Source organism: Nuphar pumila, chromosome 14 (assembly GCF_984573655.1).
Source record: "Nuphar pumila chromosome 14, dmNupPumi1.hap1.1, whole genome shotgun sequence".
NCBI lineage: Eukaryota > Viridiplantae > Streptophyta > Magnoliopsida > Nymphaeales > Nymphaeaceae > Nuphar > Nuphar pumila.
In genome coordinates this window covers 12,128,266-12,134,726 of record NC_143262.1, presented here as the reverse complement: position 1 = coordinate 12,134,726, position 6,461 = coordinate 12,128,266, and the positions used below count along the sequence as shown (strand labels likewise).

General features: G+C 38.1%; 1 long non-coding RNA gene across 3 annotated transcripts; it reads left to right on the top strand.

Annotated features, from left to right (window-relative positions):
* The first annotated feature begins 373 nt into the window (after window positions 1-373).
* LOC149816399 (uncharacterized) lies at window positions 374-4,089 on the top strand. Of its 3 annotated transcripts, none has more exons than XR_016427708.1 (5): window positions 374-647; window positions 742-855; window positions 2,709-2,811; window positions 2,959-3,047; window positions 3,619-4,089. It is a non-coding gene; the product is annotated as an uncharacterized LOC149816399 (long non-coding RNA). The 3 variants fall into 3 exon arrangements; XR_016427707.1 differs by having other exon boundaries at window positions 1,593-2,811; XR_016427706.1 differs by having other exon boundaries at window positions 742-2,811.
* Window positions 4,090-6,461: the final 2,372 nt, after the last annotated feature.

The following is a 6,461-nucleotide window of genomic DNA, read 5'->3' as shown; positions in this document are numbered from 1 at the left end:
GATCAGGTTTGGTTGATCTGAACTCACTACAAGAAAAACGTTAATTAGCGACAGATTTTTTTGTCATAAATTTATGATGAATTAGCGAGAGAAAACTATTTGTGACTAAAATGCGAAATATTTGCAGAATTAGTGACAAAAAAATTTCTGTCATGAATCTGTCGCTAATTAGCGATGGAATCGCGACCAAAAAATTATGTCTCAAACTCCGTCACAACTTAGCGACGGATTCACGATGGAATTTTTTTCGTCACAACTTAGCGATAGATTCGCAACGAAAGTTTTCCATTGCTAAGTCTATCGCTATTTTTCGATAAAAACGACCCAACTAGGGCACAAAATTGTCCCTCCCTCTCTCTTTGTCTCTCTGATTACCCCCAAATCGGCTTTCTGACTGCCGCTGTGACGCTTCCTCCCTCCCCCATCCGCAGCCGGTCAAAGTCGTGATGCCTCGCCGTAACCACCACTGACCCGCATGTGGTCGTCGCCCTCACCGAGCACCTCTGCACTGCCAAAACGTCCAACGTTCGCCAACTCTTCAACGTCCTTCTCCGCAAGAAGATCACTGGCCACTGAGCCAAGCTCTCCCCGCAGCTCAGGGACTCCGTCAAGTCTGCCCTGATCACCAGCATCACCACCGAGCACAGGTCCTCCCCTCCTCTTTCTCTTGCCGGCCCCGATTTGCTTTTTTTCTTTCTTTCTTTCTTCTTCTTTACCTTTTTCCCTTTTGTTTTTGCCAAGACAATGTCCTAGAGTGGACTCGGTTTGAGCTCACCAGTGTCGACGACGGCAACGGAGGGTTGGTGGTGGGCTTTAGTGCTCAAAATTTTTGGTTGTTGGTGTGTATCTGCACAGGTGTGTTATGGAAAATTTTTGCCTGAGGTGTCACCTCTGCTTATTGATTCTATAACTTCAAGTGATCATTCAAAAAATGCAGCCATTCTATCCGATCTTTCTCAGTATTGTTAGCAGCATTGAGTGCAAACTATTTTAGAGAGGATCCGCTCTTGCATGAATGCTCAATTGGCTCTTGCGTGAATCACTGCTTTGTGATTTCTGAGATTGTTGCTAGAAGTTAAGGTCTCTAGGGTGTGTTGAGCTATGTACTTTTTATATGAAGATATGCTTGCTTGATCTCATGGGATGATTCTTAATATGTTCATGTACATCTTACCATTTGTTGTTCTTGATTGGTTAAAGACACAAGCCTTTTTTTTGTTTTTTTGGATCTTTCTTGTTGCATGATCATTTCAAGTTCTCCATGATGTTTTTGTTTTCAACATTTGGGTGCTTCATCATTCATCTCCTTTGTTGGGGCAACCATTTTACATTTGTTTGGTGTCCATGCTTATCTGTCAAACTTTAATGCTGGTAGCTTAAGTTGAAAGTTTGGATGGCATACAGGGAGCATCTTGACTCATTGCAGAAACTTAGATGGCTAGAATTGAAATACAGAAACATCCCATGGGCGTTGCATAATCCTGTATGCCATTTGGAAAGTTGGTCACCTGTACGAGACATTATTGATTAGGTTTCTTCTATTTCTGTTGATGGTCAAGTTGAAGCTTCAAAACACTTGAATCTTGGTGTAGATGCAGGCCCATGACTTCTGAAGGATGAAGTTGAGAATGCTAGGGAAGATGGGGAGCTTCCATCTGTTACACAGTCTTCAATTGTTCCGGATGATAACAAGCCTCCACCCTCTAAGAGTTCTAATGATGATCATTCTAGGAACCTGAGCTTAATCTCGAAAAGTATTACCCCTAACAGAACTGCAAATGCTCATTTGTGGCTGACTGTGAGAAGAGGTGACTTCTTAGTACTAATGAAATGATAATTTACAAGATGGATTTTATATGCATTTTGATAAATTGACACTGTAATTTGGCAGATATCAGTTGTAAAAGATAATTTACATGATATTTTTTCTAAAATGCACTTTTTCTGTGAGATTTTCTTGAGGTTTGTAAGAAAAAACATGGCTTGCCAATATATTGCCAAGGCTGATAGTGGTGAGTATGTTGTAGAGCACTCTCATGGTTAGGTTCTTATAAGGGGTATCTAAAGCTCCAATTGAAAGTGATTGGTATCTATGCATTTGTAAACCATATCATATTCTTACCTAGTTACATTAAGGAAGGTTAACATGCCAATTGATGATTTGGAAGATTTGCCTGCAATAAGTAGTTGGGAAGAGATCACTTACATGAACAAGCCAGTTGAATTCCAAAAGTATGAAGGTATGCTTGGAAATATTTTCTTTTCTTTTTTATTTTCTTGTGATATGATCATTAAGACTCCCTGCTTTGCAACATTTCTAATCGAGTGATTGGTTTTATGACTTCTTACTTGACCATTTGCAAGTTGTGGTCCCTATCTATTTGTTGTTCTCTAGTCATCAATAGACTGCAATTTTAGTCTCAAAATTTGGGTATCTACAAGCATCTTCAGATAGTCGTACCTTCATAGACCTTTTTCTCTAAGGCAGTCTGTTCTAGTTTTGCCTATGAGTTGGCATCAAGGATTGAAGTCAGTTTTTGGCACTTCTTTTGTTTCATTTCTCTTGATGATCAAGTTTATACTTGAGATTTCAAGTCGAGGTTGTCTTGATCCTATTCTGAGGAAAGTAATAATTTCTTAGGTGTAGATGTATTTTTTTAATTTATTTTGTTACATTGATCTTATGGTCTCTTCATAATGATTGCAAGTTTGATGGATCTTCAACTAATGGTATTGCAAGCGAGTACTTCTCGTTATGCGATATGGTGGAAACTCTACTGCTTGGGTTATTCCTCGACAAGTCTCATATTGGCGAGTACTTCTCTTGCAATTTGTCTCATATTTTCTTTTATTATATATATATATATATATTTGGTTCTTGAATTTAAATAGTTTCTTTTGGTAATCTTCTGGTAACTTTAATTTCTTATTCTGATTGGTTGTGCAATTTGTCTGCAGGCTAATTGTTGTATTGCGGGACAAATCATATATCTATGATTCAAACAGTCTTTCAATTCTGGTTGATACGGTTCCAATTCTGGTTGATTGTATGTTTTCCCTTTCTTGCTAAGACCTCTGTTGTAGTACCTAAAATTGCCATTCTTACACCTGAATGAATTTTTTGAGTAATGAGCAATTGAAGTCTGTATTGATTTACTTGAAATTCTAACTTGCTGATGTCTTCTTGCCCATATGTAGCTATTTTCCTGACTATATGTCATTTTGGTTTGTTTAGCTCTTCTTTAAGTGAACCTTTTCTTTTAATCATCCTCAAGCTGAAACTTTTTTAAGTTCACAATCTGTATGTTTATGGTATTGTGGACAAGATCACAGCATGACTGGCGAAATGTTTAAAAAACTTCCCTGCACTTCTATGACGGTTAGGCTTGGTCTTTATCATTTTAAGGTCTGTCCTTTTCCAGTTACAGTCGTTCTTCTCTTAATAAAATTGTGTTATCTTTAAAGAAAGAAGCATTGCTTGGCACTGCCTTTCCTTGTGCCATATATTTTTTGGTCTCTCTAGGACTCAGGTTTTCCACCTGCTTGTGATTACATATATTAATTTATCATGTACTTTGCATTCTCAATGAGTTTATTTTATTTTTTTCTCTTAAACAGGATCGATCCAGCATGCATTGGTGATGTATGAATACTCCTGATATGAAGTTCTGAATTGAAGGCAATTGCACGAGTAGATCACTTAAGGTTTTTTGTCTTAGATTTTAAGATGGATCGCAAGGACACATCTGGATTTGTCAGTGGGGGTTGTTTTCACTATATTGAGCCTATTTTTCTCTAGCCTCTTTTCTTTCGAGAGTGTGCCCCATCACCCATTTACTTTACAACATTTTATCTGATATTCATATTTATTGATAACCTCTACTTGTACACACAACACCCACACACCCACACTCATAAACATATTTTATCTGACATTCATATTTAGTGATTCTTCTCATTGAAATTTAAGGGTTTCGATCAATCGAAATATATAGAAGTTTGAAAGAAAAATAAACCGTGTTTTTGGTCTCCAAGTTGAGTTCTACTTCAGCGATAGTAATCTTCCTAGGGACAATTTCCTGAAGAAATTGATAGAAGAAAGCGAAGATGGATGTATCCTTCCTCCTCCTCTTCTTGTTGTTATAGCCAAGATAGTTTCTTGTACTTTTTTATCAGTTGTTCTTTTCATCAATTCTTTAGCTTTTGTTTTTGCTTAACAAGTATTGGTAGCTTATTGATGCTTCACTTTGATTAACGAGTCATCGAATGATGAACTCTTCTTTGGAAGTTGTTTGTTTTTTCCCTACTAGCAACTTTCCTCAACCTTGATTAAGTGTTTCATTGCTCTGGCTTGGTGAGACGGTAAAGAAGGAAGATGAACCAATTGAAACTAATTTGTGTGTTGGGTGTCATGCAAATCTTCTTGGTCGTTATGAATGAAAACTAGATCCTGATTTCTCAAGGGTTCTAAATAAAATGAACAGTGTGCATGTGATTAGTAGCTCTGAAGTCTCTTCCATCAAACAAGGTGAGTTTTTTGGATCAACCATGCCTGATGATGAAATGGAGAAATCAAGTGAACAGAACATGTATTTTGCCATTAGCGATGTTTAACTTCTACTTATTCATGTATGCTCCTCTCACCCCTGCAATGTTTCACTTATTATTTCTATTTGGATATTTGAGCATCATATTCATCAGGTTTATATTGGTATTAATTTGATGTATGTGTTACCTGTCTTGTAGAGAGGTTTTGTTTCTCTCTCTCTTCTTTCATTGTTGATTTTTCAAGTGTTATGAAAGATCTCATTTGTCAGGCTCTTAACAAATATATTGTATACAATGATGAACCATCTTTACTGATTTTGATATCTATGAACCTTGTCTACATTTGATTACCCATTTTATTGCATTTTAGTATGCATTTTCTCTTTTAATGTGGTAGCTTGGATCTCTTCTCAGATTTGAGACATATAGAGGTCTCATACTTGTTGCAACTTAGGATCCGAGCTGAGCTGAAATCCCTCATGAGGACCCACTCATTTTAACATAGGTTCAATTGATGAGTTGTGGAGCTTGATTCAGAGTTTTTGCCCTTGCAGTAAGGGGGTTTAGGGCCTCCCCCCCCCCGGGGCGGGTCCCGCTGCGTGTTCAGCGGGCGAGGGTCCAGTGGGGGGCCGTCCCTAGTGGGGGGCAGCGCCCCCCGAAAGAATTTTTTTTGAGGCTTATTTTTGAGACCCGGTGTCTTATGGATCAGACCTAATTTTTTACTATCAGCTTAGTTAAAACTGTGTAAAAAAAATCTTAATTTTTAGTCAAATGAGGACTTTGACCCTCATTTGACTAAAAAATTCAAGGCATGTATGCCTCGACTCGAGGCATGTATGCCTCGACTCGAGGCATGTATGCCTCGACTCGAGGCATGTATGCCTCGACTCGAGGCATGCGCCTCGAGGGGTATAAGGCGCATGCCTCAGGGCTCTTTTTTTTAATTTTTTTTTAAATTTGGCGACGGATTAGCGACAAACAATATCCATCACTAATATTCAATGATGAATTTTTGATATTTTGCGATGGATTATATTCCGTCGTGAATGTCGTCGCTATTGTAGCGACGGAATATAATTTGTCGCAAAACTAAATCCGTGCTTATTTAGCGACGGATTAGCAACGAACATTATCCATCGCTAATTAGTGCCGGATTGACGATAGATAAATTCTATCACAATTTAGCAACCAAAATTATGTGACGGACGCTTTTCGTCGTTAAACACGTTAGCGACAGATGTTGCGATGGATTAGCGACGGATAGCGTCCGTCGTTAATACGTATTTTTCTTGTAGTGACTGGACACATTATATTTCAGATTTAGATCATTAAAATTGTTTCTGCACTAATATTTGGATTTGCTTGATTGGATTATTTTCCATATTTGAATCGTGTTGGGATCATCACTTTTTGTGGGATCTATGATCACATCTGGATCAAATCCAATATGTTTGTACATCTTGCATGTAAAATGCTCATTTCGGATCCTTTTTACCGGATCCAGTATTACGATATAAATTTCAGACTTGGATCCAACTTTATGTCTGATCTCATTTGGATCTGTTAAACAAAATCATATTTGATTCAAACTAGGGTCGTCAATGGATCAAGTACCCGACACATCAGGAATCACCCGAACCTGCCCAAACGAAAACCAGTCGGATAGGGGTACCTGACTGGGGTTATGTTATTATAGAACCTCTAAAAAAGGTTATTTAAAACAGAAATTTACACTTAAAAAATACATACATAATACACGGGTCAGCCGGGTCGCCGGTCTAGAGAGAGAGAGAGAAAGAGAGCGTCATGGAAGTTACAGTTATTGACCGCCAATGAATTGCCGATCTTGACTGACTGACTGACTTCTCGCTCTCTCTAGAATTTGTTGTTTCTAGAAGAGTTAATCTCTATCG